This window comes from Diorhabda sublineata, chromosome 9, assembly GCF_026230105.1.
Source record: "Diorhabda sublineata isolate icDioSubl1.1 chromosome 9, icDioSubl1.1, whole genome shotgun sequence".
In the NCBI taxonomy this organism is placed as follows: Eukaryota; Metazoa; Arthropoda; class Insecta; order Coleoptera; family Chrysomelidae; genus Diorhabda; species Diorhabda sublineata.
The window spans coordinates 14,363,337-14,382,901 of record NC_079482.1 but is presented as its reverse complement, the minus strand read 5'-3'; positions in this window follow the sequence as shown (position 1 = coordinate 14,382,901).

Here is a 19,565-nt window from a genome sequence, read left to right as displayed (position 1 = left end):
GTAAAAACATTATGGCTTTCAGATGACTATGCTGGATGAACTTTTAACAGCAAAATGAGGGAAGTGAAATTTATCCATGGTAATAAAGAAGGAAAAACTCTAAGAAAAAAGTGACGTGTAAGTAAGGAAAACAAAAAAAGAAAAGAGATACGGTTTATCACTGCACATCATGTGCTGATCAGCCAGGCTTATGTTTAGTAGAATGTTTCACGGAATATCATAAAAAAATGTAATTTTAATTATGATTTTTTTATTTATGTCTTTGTTAATTAATTACAATAAAATAGTAATAAAAGTAAGACGCGCATGTGCGTCTTCCGCTCGCCCGAATATTAATAAAATGTGCGGAGGACGCATATAGGCGCTTTGCAAAAACTTAATAAAAAAATTTTACAGCGGTTGTTATAATTCTTTATTATACTCTTTGCGTGAAAATAAATATACGAGTAGAATAAAGTAATTCGATTAATCCCCGTGCGGTTTGCCCATCAGAGGTTAGGCAATAATTTTTTTTATAAATCTAGAAAGTTCAAGCTTTCATTTGATATCAAAATCATGCTTTAACTAATAAGCTAAGCAACTATACCAAAATTTAAAAAATCCAAAAATGGTTGCCTAATCAAGTGACTGACTGGGGACTGTAACTCCTATATCATTGTTTTCGTCTATTTGAGTATTACCTTTTCCAATAACATATGTCCTTTAACAGATCATGTGCCTTTTTCAGCGGCCGGCTCTCGGACTAGAAAGTGTTAAAGAAGATCTATTTTCATTTCGTCATAGATTTTGATGCAGAGTGGTGTTATTTGTTTTGTTTTGGCGTCTGGAAGATAGGCAGGTATCGCGTTGGGTAAGAAATATACTAGTTACAAAATTGACATGAAGATTTAAAAAAAGTTAGTCAAATATAAACGCTACCCAATAACGAATTAATGTGTTGATTAGAAATAATCAACAATCGATATTATTTCGATCAAAATACTTACGAATCTCTCAAGAAGTACAAATATCCAAATCGTTTTGGACGTTTGGAGACGTCGACATAACTTTGAGCACTTATACGGAGCATCAGGAAACAGAGACATAATAACAACAATCAATATTGGTAGGTTTAGTTGGGTAGGACATGTAGCACAGCGTCCACACAAAAAATAACTTTATGGCCACACTATCGCACAGTAGAGGTAGAGGGAGACCAAGGTTAAGATGGAGAGGCGCGGTCTCTGAAGGTTCTATAAAGATTGGTGCAGCAAACTGGATGGCCCTTAGAAGAGACTGGAAAGGATGGCGTTCGAGGCCCTCCTGTAAATCTGTAGCGCTAGTGAGATGATGACAAATAATCGTATCATATTTTAAAGGCAAAAATATAATAAGAGCAGGTACAAATTATTCTAAAAATTATAATCAATATCTGAAAGAAAATATTTCATGGAAATATTGAAAAACTATACTAATCAGCATTATGTTTTTTCGATATAAGTGAAAATATTGACGAAACAATTAGAGCAGCTTTGTAGGTATCTCCATTTAACTTAAAATCACTAACTAATAATACGAAGTAGATAAAAACTTGTTTATCATGGCTACTTTCAATACATTATAGGTCAAAGCCCTACCAAACTATAGCATGCAACAAAGTATGTGGATTATCTACCAAAGTGAACTAATCATCGCGAAGCACGATAGAATATCGACTTAAAACGTTTAAAGATCTTTGAACAGATGCGAAAAATTGCCCAATTATACCAGTATTTACCTAAAATACGTTGTTATACAAATACCTTCCATTCACGCAAAAATGCATACGCTGTATATAAAATCAGATTATAACTTGCATGATTTCAGTTATACTTTTTAAAAAAACGTTAAATAATCGAACATACAATAAAAAATTGACGAAACCATCATTTTTAATTAAGATACTTTCGATCCTGCAGTAACATTTCAAATTAAGAAATAAAAATTATTGTTATTTTTACGTACTTATCTATATAAACCCAATTCGGATGCCAATGTAATGCTTTCACATTGTAACTCATTTATTGATGTTAACCAACTTTTTATCTTGAGTTGCGGGAGTAAATTAAACCACGCGTTATCGCTAATTCATTTACATACTGACTGAAACGCAGACATATATGCAAACAACTGTAGCAGGTACCATTTATACATTAACAGAACGACGTAAGTGAACAGTATTTAGCAAAACAGGGGTAGGTATATTCTGTGAGATAATTTTTAATATGGAATTTAGATGACTTGTTAATCATATGATAGGAGAGATAGGAGACTCCATTGTGAACTGAATAGTTATCAACTTGTCTAGGTCTGCATCACAATATTTATTTTTCAGAATCAGTGAATCATTTAAAGGTATTGATAAACAACATTGCTCAAAAATCAATCCCTTGGAATTTCTAAATAAAACTTATAACTAAATTGAGTATTACTGAGAAAATAATGAACGTCAACATGGTTTTATATATAATTCCATATATGTTTTCTATAATCATCAGGTAGGTACTTTTAGTAGAGTTCACCATCAGTAATTAGTTGTAAACTGTGCAAATTTGCATTTAATCTTAAATAAAAGGGTAGTGAGCAATAAAGTATGTGGCAACTGTGACTTCCAGATCAACCATCAACAAGTTGATTTGCTGATATGGTAAACATCCTATTAGAGCCTAGCACCAAAAGAGGGCAAACAGTTAAAGAGAGACGGCAATATCAATTAACACATGTTCAAAAAGTAATTTAATCTCTTTCTAACAAACTTTGTAGTCGAGGAACGGCCAGGAAAGATGCTATCCAGGAAGCAATATTTTTGACAAATACTACAGACTACCTTCTATAAAATTGCAAAGCGAGGTGTGACAATGAGACGAAAAAGGAATTTTTAAGGAAATTTTAAAAAAATATAACCTTATTGACTGCTCGTTTGATGTCTATACGTATATATTGTAGCAGGCAGTTTATTTACAGTATTTTTTCTAAATTAGGAAAGTCTATTTATTCATTTCCTTCGTTTTATTCTAGCGCTTTGTAGAATTTTATTCAAGCATACTAATGACTTGTGTAAGCACAGTTAGTTAGTCTCAAATAAATAGTCGTAGTGAAAAAAACGAATTAGTAAAAAAAATTATTTAAGTGATATTTTCAAGTGAATTATGATAAATAGTATATAGCATAGGTGGGGAACCTGCGGCCTCCAAGAGGTTCTTGTGCGGCCCTTTGCCACCTAGTACAAAATGGTAGAGCTCGTTTCAAACAACTATTGTACATCAACGCCATGACAGTTGCGCGAAAAATCCCGCCAAAGACAGTCATATTGTAACATGACGTCAGAATAATAGTCTGAAAAAGGATCCTAACACGCATGAGTGAGGCTCTGGACCACAGACCATCCGTTTCAGACTTGACACTCGATGTTAATTTTTTAAACAATTTTTAGCCCCCCAAGTTGCAATAAGAATGAACTAAACGAAAAAAAGCCGGCTTATCTATGTGTGTGTTTTTTCTTATTTTTTTCTTTTTTCTTTTTTTATTTAGAAGGAATATTGGGAATTAAGAAATTGTAGAATTTTCAGTTAAGTGATAAATCATTTATTCGGAGATTTCAGAAATCAATTATGCTTTTTTCAGAGTATTGCCGAAATGTTTTTATATCCAAATAAATAATTTTTCACTTTAATGAAAATTCCACAATGTTTATGTAATTTACATATATAAAAGAAACGAATAATGTTCTATGTAATATTTATTTGGAAATACATTAAAATTACAAAATATGTCATACAGAGCAGCCACATGCTAGAAGACGATATTGCTTCCCTGTTGCGATCTTCAGCAAACTGTAGTTAACAGTGCGTGCTTATAACAGTTACACGGTTTTATCGTATTTCTAGAACGTATACACTTTGTTAAAGATATTATTTGATATTCGTTTTTTTATCCATCATGTCAAATAGTAAGAGAAGAAAATTAGATGAAAACAGAACATTTAATGTAGAATGGGAGTTAGATTTTTTCTTTACTGCTGAGAAAGATTAAATTATGTGTTTGTTGTGCAATACAGCTTTAAGTAGGTACTTTAAAAAAAGCGAATGCAAATAAACACTACTTAACTCATAAAGAACATAAATATTTCACTTTAGAAGGTGAATCACAAAAAGCTGCACTTCAAAAGTTGAAAGATGAGAAGCATCATCAGCAGGCATCTTTTAGTGCCTTTGTAAATCAAAATTCCGCTGCAGTTGCTGTTACGTATAAAATAGCACATATACTTGGAAAAAGGGACAAACCATTTAGTGACATTGAAATAATTAAAGAATGTATTGTTGAAGCAGTGAGTATGTTAGATCCAAGAAATGTCGACAAATACAAACAATTACCTCTTTCAAGAAGAACTGTAGCAGATCGACAGCACGAATTAGTGCAAAATGTAACAGAGTAACTTCATACAATTATACAAAATGAAGATGTTTATTTTTCAATTGCTTTAGATGAAAACACTGATAAAACAGATTCGGCACAAGTTTTATATTTTATTCGTGCTATAACTAAAGATTTTCAATGTTACGAAAAACTACTTGCGTTGGGTACACTAACTGGAAGAACTCGCGGAGCCGATATTTTAGGAAACTTCATAGAAGTATGTAATAAATTACAATTGAATGTCAGTAATTTAGTCAGTGTCTGCACCGATGGCGCACCTTCCATGAGTGGCAAATAAGAAGGATTCGTTGCTTTGTTAAAAAAGGAAAACTTAAGCTTCAAAAAATTGATATCATTTCACTAAATTTTGCATCAGCAAAATCTAGCATTTTGCAAGACACTCTGGATAGAAACATTGCAATTGTCAACTATATTCGCGTAAATGCAATGCGTCATCGTGAATGTCGGCAGATGCTCTCTTTAGATGATGAAACGTATAGTGTTGACCTACCATACTACTGACAGGTTCGCTGGCTATCAACAGGTCAGGTTTTGATAAAAGTTTTGTCTTTACGACGACAAATTTTAAACTTGTATCAAGAACAAGGAAAACAATGTGACCTATCAGATGAAGTATTTCTCAGAAACCTTGCATATTTGTCTGATATGATGACAAAACAAAACAATTTAAATATTCACCTGCAAGGTGAATCGGGGTATATTTATGAAATGTGGCAAAATATTCAAGCGTTTAGAAAAAAAATTATCATTTTTGAAAACATTGCTTTGTCGATCGGAAATATCTGCAGAACACTTCCAGGAGCTAGCTAAAATGTTAAATGAGCAGAACTGTGAAAATAAAATATTCGATGGATATCTAGGAGACTTGGATTGTTTAATAGAAGAGTATACTAATAGATTTTCTGACGAGCACACTCCTACTATGAAACTGGCATTTGAACCACACTCAATATTTATATCCGAGTCTCCTGCAGAACTACAAATGGAGTTAATTGATTTAGGGGAAGATAGTATCATTAAATCCCTTTTTAACGGTAAAAAGGATCTCTATAGAAATCTGGAAAAATGCTGTTGAATATCCATGCCTTCGAGAACATGCTCGCCGTTTACTTTCCTGCTTCTGAAGTACCTACTGTTGCGCGACAACATTTTCTCTTATGACAAAAATAAAAACAAGTTTAAGAACCCAAATTACAGATGCACATTTAAAGGATCAATTAAAGCTGTGTGTTACGAAGCTTGATCCAAATATACAATTACTGTCAAACAAAAAACAAAGCCCAATATGTCACTAACTTAGCGAATAAAAAAATTTCTTTTATTTTATTTTTTTATATTATTTTATATGTATATTATATTTAAAATTTTGTAGTATTATATTTTATTTTTTCTATATAATGCGATAAATTGTTAAATCTATAGAAAAACTATAATTTCATAAAAGTCACTTTCTTAGGTCAATCAGCTTATGCGGCCTCTCTTATTGCTGCCTAATTTAAATGTGGCCTCTAATGGTAAAAAGGTTCTCCACCTCTGGTATATAGGGTGTGAATAAATTAAGAACGTAAGAGTCAGTGTAAGTGTAAAAAAATACGAAAAACGTTACAGTATTCTAAATGAAGACCACAGGTAAAAAACTTGGTATGTCTCAATTTTAGAATTTTCCAGGAAATTGTTTATAACCATGGCTTAAAGTTAAAAAGTTATTCAGCAGTATGATTTTACTGTAATAAACTATTCACTCTATTATTTGTATCTATATTATTGCAACAAAAATAAGAAAATACAAAAAATGGTCTCAACAACAGCTGTACAATCCTTAATGATGGGTTCCTTATCTATGTTTGTAAACTGATTATGGTTTTACAAAGTGCGAATATCTTTGATAACATTTTCTCTATTTGATAACTGGCATTATATTAAATTTTGAAACTCGTGAAATTTCTAATAATGTATATATATTTTTGACATTATATGTCCTTTATTAAAAAAACAGGAAAGGATTGCACTCACAGTTGGTATTAGCGTATTAGCCAAGATCTAGTGAAAAACAAGACAGAAATATAGAAAAGGGTGAAGTTGTATCAATCCATATCAAACACAATAAATGTGAAATATCAAAAAATTTAATGTTGATAATAGCGTTTTGTGAGAAATCATTCGAAATTGGGGTATGGGCAAGAAAAATCAGAGCCTACTCCTAGACGCTTACAACAAAAGGTGGTAGAGACAGTATACGTAGAATCATACATAGTGTAGTTTTCCTATGGAGCAAAATATAAACTAACCGCAAGCTACTGATTGCGCATCATATCATTAAAGAATTGAGGACACTGTTTTCACGAGGAATAAAATAATAACTTGGAAGAGCATCGACTTATTATTTTCTTGGACGTATCGTACATCCATTCTTATCATACTCATCAAAAAACTCAGACGAATGTAGGGAATGGCTACATAAACAATGGTAACATCCCAAAAATATTTCATTTTCAGATAATGTGTTAAAGCCAAGAATAAATATATATGAAGTTGACAAAATTTCATAAAAATATCGTTTTAATACTTGAAATTACCAACAAATCATAAGTAGGGTTATTTTCCTTGAACTTGTGTAATGAAAAAGCTTAGAACTCAGCCTCATGTTTCATCCCCGTTTTATCTAGCGAATGATAAAGTATTATTACCATTTTAGTAAAGAACATTTTAGTAGTGCTTTGGCGTTACGAGGAAGACTAGGCTAACTAGTTCATCACAACTTTCATTTATTATATATTCAAAAGATAATATCTTCTCTGAATTTGAAGTAAAAATATTGCACTCTGTAAAAAGTAAAAAAAAAGCTATCATACAGCCATTCCGAGCAGTAAACCATCTTCACTGTTTTTGGAGCTTTTTTCCCTTTTTCCCATTTTTATCGCCCTTCAATATAATAACTTCGCTTTTTTAGGATAACCAGCCACAACTCAAGTCTCTGTAGAAAGCCTATGTAATAATTTAAAATTCGACTCAATAAAAAACGATTCAAAACATGTAATATCGTAATAAGTCAGCTTCTACTGTACGTTATATGTGGCTTTTGAACGACTATTATCATCAGAATGGTCCTAGTAATATATTCCTAGTCCTAGTCCTAGTCCCAGACCTAGTTGATATATTCTCACCAATAGAGGGATAGAGTCATTGTTTTGTAGGGTTTTTATATCTCCGTATTTCTGACAATGATACAATTTAGATCAGATTAAATGAACTAGAACGTCAAGGCCGTTAATCAACTTCGCTAAACATGCGAAAATCTGGACGCAGGTTGTCGTGACTGTCCCTTCCTTTTGAAAGGCAATAACAAAATGGAGCCTCTAGCTTAATAATAAAAACTAAATAAATGAGCTACCTGGTATACGGATGACTTCATGATGAACGGCAACGACAAAGCCGATTCACTTTCCAGACTGAGATAATCTAAACTATCAAATGGTCCAGAATCCATTTTTGGTGGAGCCAATTCATCCCTGTTCGACCAATCAGCTACTACACTTAAACAGGTGCAAAATTTAGCTGGTGACTGCCGTTTTAAGCGGAACTGGTCATTTGAGACACTATCTTCATATTATATATGTAAAGGATGATCCGGAATGCCCCTGGAGGAAGAAGAAAGTGCAGACCATGTCTACATTGAGAGTCCAGCACTTATACGTGTGAGTTACAAACACTTGGGAAAGCTTTATAGCTTGCTTAGTGACTTTAAAATGTCAAGAAAGTCTATAGGCCAACCCCTAACCTAACTATAACCTATCGACTGACCTATTGATCTTTTGTGTAACCCGGACTTTTATACTCGGGTTATGTTATGTAGAGTAAAGTTGAAGAATAATTCCAAAAAAACATATTTTAAAAATTATTTAGTTTTTTTGTCAAAATATACTTTCGAAAAATAGAAGAAGAACTTCATAAGGCAGTTTTTGAAAATCAGTCTAGATTCTTCTATTCATTATTTTCTATACTTAGTATAGTATAGATTATGCTTTATAGTTCAGTTTCAGTCTATGTTTAAAAAACAGTGTGAATAATGTCTTGGTCTGTAATATTATGAAATTAGCTTCTTTATAGATTCCTAATATTTATTTACAATAACTCTACTCTAAAATATAGTTAGTTATAGAGCTTGGCTATATTATTCTGAGAGCTGTCACACCATTACCTACTTCGTCTATAAAATATTCATGAGTAAAAGAAGCTTTTCATTACAATATGGTGGCAATATAAACAGTGTGTCGAAACAAGTTAGTTTTTACACCTCATAAACTGTTATTACGATGAAAATGCATTCAGTATTGTCAAAAATAAATTCACAGCAGTCTATGTTAAACTAAATTTTACCCCATTTCAGGCGAAGTAATTATTCCAAAGTGCACATTTTCACGAAACATATTGTAGTCTCAAGATACAAATTACACCATTACTTTCGCTCACAATACCCACGAACTTTTATATTAGTGGGATAGCAATTTCAGCGTCGCGATATTTGTGGACAGAGTCTTCTACCATAGAATGTTCAAGAGTTTTCATGAAAATTCAAAATATAAATTGCAAAAAAAACAAATTCTTTAAAAATATCTTTCGACTGAGTCCCGACTCAACCACTTCGGTTGCTACTGAAAACAATTAGCACATAACAGTTGAGATTATTCAATTTTCTTAAGCCAAAATTAAATTTAATTAAAGATATAACGTTCAAAAGTTATTTTTTAACTTTTACTATACTTTAATTATAAAATACTTAGAGAAATAATAATTTAGAAGCAGTTGGGGCGTTTAAAGACACTTAAAGGATGATATTAAAATTACTAGGTTCATTTGGTTCATTGGCGTAGTTTTGCATATTGTGTTATTTATATGTTGACATAAAAAAAAGTAGGCAATTTTCCTCTTTTGTAAAAGCAAATAATTTAAGAGATAATACAGAAATTAAAACCAAATGTGTAAAATTTGTTGGAAGAGATTCTGTGATTAATATTTTTTATAAGAAGATAGATCATCACATTAAATTTTAGGCATAAAATACGGAGAAATACTTATGTTATTTTTCCAGGTTTGAAAATAAGAAACGAAACAAGTAATGATATCATACCTCGAGGAACTAAATATCTTCAAGATTTGGAATCCATAATAATAAAATTTATTATTATGGAAGGAGAATCTGAGACAATTCAATCGAGAGTGATTTTTAATTTATAAAAAAATGGATCGAATGATAAATGTATCATGTTCTATTTCATTGAATCACCTCAAGGAATATACACTGAGAAATATCTCTATAATAATTTCGACTTGCTAAACAAATATGATGCCATATATATTAGTGAGTAAATAAAAAAAAGGATAATTGATTAATAATTAAAGCTCATGGTTGTCGTATGTCATATTTTCAGAATATTTTATTGGCTTAAAACTTGTTGAAAAAGATTCGTCTTAGTCTGGGCGAATAGGATTTGTTACTGCACTATAGCTGCTAATATTATTTGTCCTATATGATCCTATAGAATGGGTTGTGTAGAAGCTATAAAGAAACTGACTATTTGAAGAGGTCTTCATACTTTTATAACCAAACAGATCGGATACCAGTTTGACTTATTACACAAATAGTAGAGGTCCATGTAGCCCCATATGGTTTGTAGTGCTTCTATATATATATAAAAGGCCATACATTCTATTGAGAATTGTAACCGTTCAAATTAAGCTCCTTTGACTCTGTATTTTTTGTGGGTGGTCCCTATTCAGTTATAGCTTTTCACATATTTTTGAAGCCTCGACTATTGTTCCCCATTTTTCTTTGTCCTGGATCTGTTTGCTCCAGCCACGTACTCCCATATTTTGCATATCTTGCACAATCTGATCTTCCCATCTATTTTTTGGTTAGGTCTCCATTCTGTAATTTTCCTTATACCCTGCAGTTTTTCCATTCTTTTGATGTGTACATAACATTTTATTCGTTTTGCTTTGTGTTTACTACAAGGATATATTGAAAAATTCTTAGCCTACTATAGAACCAAACAAAATTTCAATGTCAAAATATTTTATTACTCAACATATTCTTCTCTTAATTGGATACATTTATTGCAGAGAATCTGCAACGCCTCTAGACCTTTAAGAAAATTTTTTTTCTTGCTCTGCAAACCAGACCTCCACAGCTTTTATTACCTCCTCGTTGGAAGAAATTTTACGACCTTTTAAACTTTTTTTCAGTTGAGAAAAGAGATAAAAGTCGGACGAAGCAAAATCTGGTAAATAAGGGGGGTGTTCTAGTAATTCAAACCCTAAATCACGAATTTTTTGCATGGCAACATGAGATTTGTGTGCAGGGGTGTTGTCCTGCAGAAACAAAACACCTTTGGATAGCTTTCCGCGTCTTTTCTCTCTAATTTTTTCCCACAGAGTGGTCAGTAATATAGAATAGTAACCTCCACTTATTGTTCTACTCTTATCCAAAAAATCAATCATGATTACTTTTCCAGCAGATTTTTGGACACGAAATTTCTTAGGTCTTGGAGAACCAGAGTGTCGCCATTCCATCGATTGTTGCTTTGTTTCGTAGAAATGTACCCAAGTCTCATTCATAGTAACAATTCGGTTTAAGAAGTCTACATCGTTCTCAAATCAAGAACAGATCGAACGCGATGCTTCTACCCTTGCACGCTTTTGGTCAACATTCAAGCATCTATCCATTTTGCTGCAATTTTTCTCATGTCCAAATTGACGTGAACTATATGATGAACGCTTTTGTAGGAAATATTCAGTGCTTAAGACATCCGTTTTAGCTCAATTCGACAGTCTGATAAAATCCTGTCATGAACTGCATCGATATTTTCGGGGACTGACACAGAAACTGGCCTTCCCGATCGGTCATCATCTTCAATGGAAAATTTACCTCTTTTGAAGCTTGCGGTCCAGTTTTTCACGAAGGACATTGATCACCAAGGGTATTAAGCATATTTTCGTAAATCTTCTTACCTCTTAACCCTTTTAAATACAGGTACTTGATGATGGCTTGATACTACAATTTTTCGATTTTCACAATTTCGGTGGACATCTTTTTTTTTATTTATTGCGTAACTCTGGTTCACTTTTATGACGTCAAACTTCACACTGATACTTCTAATTAGTTATTGTTCGTTGCTATGGTAGCGCAATATTTTGTTTATGCATGGAACTGGTCTATGCTAACTAAATATTAATACATCCTTGTATATCCTCATATTCTAATATATTATTCTTGATTTAATAGTTCATTAGTTTTCTATTCTCATTATTTCCAGCTTTCTCTGGCCCATGAATTTTCCTAATTATTGTCCTCTCATATATCCTTAGTTGTTCTTCATCCGTATTTGTTAGTCTCATAGTTTCAGCGGCGTATGTAACTACTGATTTTATGGCAGTCTTATAGAGTCTTAATTTGGTTGCTCGGCTAATTCTCCTGCTCTGCATTATAATTTTCTTCTATTATATACATAAATTCTGTGTCTTATCTCATTTTTTGTGTCATTTTTGTTGCTTATCATTGTTCCTAAGCACTTAAAGGTATCGATTACTTGGAATATGAGATCATTTATTTTTACTGTTTCTTGTTTGTGAACTTTCTTCTTTCTTTCGATTTCCATATTTTTTGTCTTTTTCTGATTTATTTTTAATCCTCTTTTTGCTGCGACTCTTACAATTTTTTCTAATGTGTTCTCTAGAATCTTTCGGTCCATTGCCTAAAAGAGTTAAATTATCAGCATATGCTATTACATGTTTTGATTTATTAATTATACTTCCATAGATATTACACTCCCTTATTAACTCCCTGTAACTGCATAGGTAATATAATATAATGTTCCTATATAAAGAAATTAAATTATTAAGTACTACATTAATTTTAAGGCATTAAGGCATAATCCTAAACCTAATCAGTACTCTAGCCACAATAATCACTCCTAATCTATTAGGTAAGTTGAGATGAGCAATCACTTGTTAAATTTCCGGATACTGATTTCTAGATTAATACTACGGATGGAAAACTAGGTGCTGGATGATCCCAGCTAAATCCACAGTGGTGCTACGTTTAGCTACTGCAAGCATTCTTCTACAATACGCTATGAGTTAACAAGATAGAGGATTTTATAGTAGTTAATGAGTAGCTATTTACTCAATTCTTCACTTAGTTATTGGCTACGAATAATAATTAGACACAAACCGAATCAAACTAGTATACGGATAGCAGTTTTAGTATTTATACCCACAAAATGTGTTCATAATCACTCTATCCTTGATGTCAATGTAAGGCTCTTATACCAGTGTATCCTGAATAAATTTTAGAGACCACATTGTCCAAGCTCAATCTAAAAAAGAAAAGACAGAAGGACGAAAGCTAAAAAGCCTGGGGCTTTCTCTGGGCTAGGTATTTTCTGGTGAGAATAGTTTCTTTCAAATGCTCGTAGTAGATACTACAGTGAGATTTAAAACTACTTTTAATAGAAAGATTTAAGATTAATGTGGATAGACTCAAAAAATTGCACCGATCTTAAAAATTTTGGCGAAAACGATAAATAATTGGCTTATTACATCCGTTCGAATATTCGGTCGGTGAAAATGTGGAATTTGTTGGTTTACCAAAACACGAAGTGAAATACGACTGTAGTTATCATTGTACGGGATTTTCATAGTGTAGCCGCTGATTAATTCGCTAATTCGTATTCGAAAATTAAACAATTTATAATAAAAACCGATCATGTTGTAGTTGACGTAAAATAAATATTACAATACAGAATTTCACATTAGTTTCACAAAAACGTAATATTTCAACAAAATTGCAACAAATTGCAATGCGTATAATGTTGTTTGTAATGAAATATTCTATACAATTACGTGCCGATGTATACCTATTACATAATGAATTTAAAACATTATTTTAGTTTGGCAATGTTATAATTGATAGCCTAGCATTATTTTCAAATAAATTTTTTACTCAACGATCGACACGGAATATTTGACAGATTTTAATCACATTGTATCCAGTAAATTGATTTACATGCCAAATGAAAGCAGTTTTGCTAATAACTAGTTGAATCATGATTTGTTGTTCCTTCTCAAAAATGTTACACTTTGATTTGAGATCTAATGTGAAAAATGTGGTTTGCATTGGTATAGAGATATTTTTTTGGTGTTTAGCCATTATTTTGACATTATCAAAATATTATAAGATATCAATAAATAAATATTTATCTAAGAATAGCAAAGCACAACTTTTCAGGTGCAAAATGTCCAATGTTTACAAGCTTATCATGTAATGACGTCAGTGCGCCCTTAAAGGTTAGGAAGTGTGGTATTACATACCTTTACTTCCCGCCTCCATTTACCGCCCTCACTTCCCGCCCTCAAAAATATTGTGATCGTTGAAATTTGTCTCATCAATTCTAGATGATTATTTTTTATATTTAAAAATATAACACATTGACAAATATTATAATACCTATTTAAAGTGCAAACAATAGAAACCAACAATGAACTAAAATACAACAAACTACTTACTGAAATTGATGGTTAAATTTGAATTATCATAAACGTTTATAGAAATATTGAGGCCAGAACCAGCGCTGGCGTCATTAACTGTTACCTCTTAAGTCAATAAATTACTTTGCTGTTGAATGACTAAAGTTTGTGAACTACTTGCAACAGCTTCAGAAGACATGGTACATTGGGAGAGCATATTGGCAGTTTTGGTTTTATTCTCCCTTGAGCTATCCACATAACCTTCTGCCACAGCTCTAGATTTCCATCTTCCAAGCCTTTTTAATTGAAGTACATTTGCACCGCTGCGCTGTTGACTAGTAACGTAGCGGCGGTTTTTCTTAGAGCTTGGCCTGTACAGTTTTTCGAGTTCTCAAAATTCAAAATGTAGCAATTTATTGGAAAAAATTAGTTATTGCATTGTTCCCATACTGGATCATGATTGCTCCATGGAAATCCTAAAAAACTGAAGCAAGAATTTTGCCAGCAGATTTTTGGACACGAAACTTGCTGCTAATATTATTTGTCCTATATGATCCTATAGAATGGGTTGTGTAGAAGCTATAAAGAAACTGACAATTTGAAGAGGTCTTCATACTTTTATAACCAAACAGATCGGAAACCAGGTTGACTTATTACACAAATAGTAGAGGTCCATGTAGTCCCATATGGTTTGTAGTGCTTCTATATATACAGTGCTTTTCAGATAAAAGTATCCACCTTTAATAACTTTTGTAATACTGGTATTTAGAAAAAATCCAAAAACACGTCAATTTATGTTGGAAGGGGCAAGCATTATGGCTTATTTAAACTTACTGGAAAAGCCACCCCCTCACCCCAAGCAGCATCCCCTTTATTTTTTTAAATTACTTTTCATATTTTTTATGTAAAATTTGGATACTCTTCTTTGAGCTGATTTCAAAAATGTATAATACTTGTAGGTTAAAGTGGTTAGTTTATGAGATAAACAATTTTTCTTTTAAGAGCACAAATTTTACTTATTATTTACTTTCACCTTATTTGCCTGTACTAAAATGGGTTGTACAACAGTTCAAACTCTTTAATCTTTTTAACAGAGTGGTCAGTAATATCGAATAGTAACCTCCAGTTATTGTTCTACTCTTATCCAAAAAATCAATCATGATTACTTTTCCAGCAGATTTTTGGACACGAAATTTCTTAGGTCTTGGAGAACCAGAGTGTCGCCATTCCATCGATTGTTGCTTCGTTTCTGAATCGTAGAAATGTACCCAAGTCTCATCCATAGTAATAATTCGGTTTAAGAAGTCTACATCGTTTTCAAATCGGGCACAGATCGAACGCAATGCTTCTACCCTTGCACGTTTTTGGTCAACATTCGATCATTTTTCGATTTTTAAAATTTCGGTGGATATCTTTTCTCTTTCAATTCTGGTTTACTTTTTTGACGTCAAACTTTACACTGACACTTCCAATAAGTTATTGTTCGTTGCTATGGTAACGCAATATTTTGTTTATGCATGTAACTGGTCTAGGCTAACTAGATATCAATACATCTTCGTAGCAGTAACAGTAACAGTAACAATATAGTTACATGATTGATTATTCTGAGAAAAATGCCTGGTAATCTTTTGTTAAATTTAATATTTTAGGTATGTTTAGAACAAAACAAAGATTTATTGATTTTGATCGAAATATGATGGTTGTAAATAAAGTATACATACCTCGGTAGGAAGTTTCATTCCTGACTCGAGACCATAGCTAACCTCGATGCTTCGCGTCTTGGTTAACTATATCTAATCTTTCGACAGTAATGAAATTCCTCCCACTTCGGTGTGTAATATACTATTTTCTTCTTTCGATTTTAAATGTGATAGAAATATGAGAGAAACCTGTTATTAAAAGTTTGCATGTCAAATGAGTCATATTCTTTTTTGAGGGTAAATTTGAAAATTCCGGAGAAAACGTCAAACCCAAAAGCTACACCTAAAACGAGCTATCAAAACAATGTTTACAGAGAAAAATAATTAGCCAGTACCATCCAATGCTTGTAAAGGTTAATGACATTCTATAAAATCTAAGGACTGCTGGTACTATTACGTTTGCAAAGGAGATAGAGTACCAAACATGAGACTATGTTTTTTATGTACACCTTATGTAAGAAGACAATGAAAATGGTTTGTACTCGATGAAGTTAGAATTGATTATGAAAAGCTCATTAGGTTCAGCGACTACTTTTTCTAGTTGGTAATATTATAGTGATTTACCAAGGGAGGATCTCAAAAGTTACGTTTTTTTTTGATAATTTTATTAGTATTGTATGTAGCATTTCAAGTATTAATTAAGGAAATCCCGTTGAATCTCATTGTTGACTCAATAATATCGTTTAATGAATATTATTTGGAAAGATGGTTCTTCATTTATATCGAATGTCGTCCAAACAATATCTTTTAAAGAAATTCCTTATTAAAACATAATATCCATTTTTGTTTTAGTTAATTTAGAAGTTTACTAAAACAGTAGAATCGTATAGCAAATATAACCCTTCGGGAATATGAAATAGTTAATATTAAGGCTTCCGTAGCGTAGTGGCTGCAGTACGAGACTCCCAAGGTAAGGGCCCAGGTTCAAGTTGATTATTTTTTTATTTTTCTACTTATGTAGTAATAATAATTTTTGGTAACACTTATGTATGCCGAAGAAAAAAATTGACAAATTTAATAACTGCACAAAGTGCATCTTTAATATTAGTATTGTTTATAATTGATTTCGTCTGTTGTTTTCTTAATTGGTTCTTATTGGGATGTGGACTCTTTCTTTCTCATGTCAAATCGTTTTTACGATAAATTGTCACACTTTTATTTCTTGATATTCGTTCAAGAAAATCTGTTTTGTGTCTAATTAAAAGGAGTGTATTACCATTAGTGATAGAGAGTATTAGTGAAGAAAGTTTAAACTGCACACCAGAAGATGTTGTTGATTCGGCAACTGCAGCGACTGTGAATCTTCTCCCTAAGAAATCCAGGGAACAGTATTTAAAGAAATCAAATTCTTTTATGTAGTGGCGTACTCAAAAAGGCATAAATAGCTTCACAGAAAGAGTGTTACTAACTTAGTTTGAAACTAAATTCAGAATGTGGTAGTCTTCAACACTTTGGTCGACTTATTCAAAACTGAAAGGCACCCTAATGGTAAATAACGACGTAGACCTCAGTAAATACTCGAAATTTTCCCAATTCAAATACCAATAGTAATATAACTTCTTCACTTCAAATTAAAAATGCTAACAGTCGTATTTTTAACATTACAATTACAAAATAAAAATTAATAAAAGTTTTGTCGAAACATAGAAAAAATTTTGTATGAAACTCTTGAGTAAAGTAACTTTTTATCACTCGTAGGAATTGCATAATTAAGTATTATAAGGAAATTAATAAAAACTTTATTGCTTCTTCTAACGAAAAATTAAACTTACTAGTGCGTAAAGAAGCATGCTTTTCGCTCTAGTAAGTATAGAAAATTACCATTGAACATTGTACTTTTATGGCAGAAAAAATATTGTATGCAATTCGTGTGTAAAGGCCTTTTTTGATATTCGATAATTATTTCTACGCCCTATCTCACCGCCCTTATATTTCACCGATTTGTAACGCTTAAAACAGTTGCTTATGGTTAGCGTGAAAAAAAGTGAAAAAGCGTTAAAAAAGAGCCATGACGTCAACTTTATTTCACGCTTTCTCTTTGTTGACACAGTTAATTAGTGCAATTCGTTCACACCTTTATTATAACAAAATATCAAGTCACCTTCGATTTTGAGATGACAGCATAATTAACTCATTCAACTTTAATCAGTAATTCAATTTATCTCAATATAAGATAGTAGTGGGTTTCTATCATTATTATTGTTAAGTACGGTAGAAAATGAGGAAGATCTTGTGATTTACTGTATTTCACCTATTTTGTGTTTAAGATGTGTTAATTAAATGTTACATTTACTTGTAAAGTAAATCTGAATGGCATTAAGAATTTTTGGAAATCCGTTTCAGCGTAGTAGAACACTTTTTCTAAGAAAACGTATAATTTAACGAACAAATATCATTTTGTAGGACACCAATCAGCCTATCAATGTAACTTGGTTCGGATGAAACTGCTTTGTACTTTCCTAAATAATCACAAGAGCGACCACAAAATGTATGTTATTCTCAAAAACGGCTAATGCTAGCGCAGTCAAATGTAATTGCATTTCAATTAAGAAATGATGGTAAAATTCAAAAATTGGAAAAAATTACATTGTATCCAGTGGCGGCGAATTCAGGAGTGGAAAAAGTGTCCTTGGCCACTGCTATACGCCTCTGAAGAAAATCATAAATTCATGTTAGAACAAGTAGTTAATCAACCTGATAATCGTTAAAAAATTCCAATGAAAATCGATCACACCATTTGAAATCAATCGACAAAAAATCGTTTTATTTTCAAAACTTTAACACCCTGTACCTTGACAAGTATGCGTTTGCGGACTTAGTTCTCTATCCCGATAGGCGTAATTTGACCCAAGGAATTTCCACTAGAGCTTTGGCGAATTTAGGGATACCCTGTATAAACAAGGTTAAAGTCTAAGAAAATATTGGATTGCTTCTCTTGAACGGAATATTTATTTAATAGAACTCGTTCTGCCATCTTCACGGCGGTAGGAAAACTATTTTATATTCAGAGTAAATCAATTATAAAAAAACAGTAGTATTTAATACCAAATATTTTATACATATTTCACACACAAATATCCTGAAATGAACTTAATTTTTTATTTTCCGTTTAAAGCCTTAAATTAGTAAATCTAGGAATCTAGGTAGTTCTCCCTAGCAATATAAACGCTATCTATGATTCTGGTTGTAATTGTTGACACTGGCCACGGTTTTACATACCCTACCCACGTCCATCTCTTGAAATACAGATAAGAGAACCAACCCGCAAGGAGTTGGGCTTGGTTTCAAAACCTTTATGTAAGACCCTAACACAGGCCACAGATTAACCACATTCTTTAGCCATGTCGAGTTCCCGTGTCAGCATCATCTCTTGCTTTGTTAACAGTACTAAACGTACATAAAAACAACAGTTTTCTTCTACATTTAGCATCATATTTAGAATTCAAACTTCAAATATTTCGTCCAGTTGTTTTTCCGAAGAATTCAATGAAGATGTATCAATCAAAACGATCGATATGTGAGACCATGATAAACATCCACATATATGTATTACATGTATGGACATTCACCATATTATGTCAATGCTGTTCTGAGTTTGGCAGGACACCATAGCCCCTAATGTTACCCACAGAACATACTAAGGGTATGTTCTGTGATGTTGCCTAAAGTCAAATCTCTAAACTGTATTGACGTAATAAATGTGCTAGTTTCCCTACCCTAGTTGTTGATTTATGATCATGAAATAAATCATCTATTTTTTGAGAGCTTACGCAGATAACACAAGGTTAAATCTAATTTTATCTTATTCTGGGCTAGGGGCTAGTTTACGCAACCAGCTGATAAGTGATCTTCCTAAAACTGGGTTATAGTTTCCGAAAAATCTTT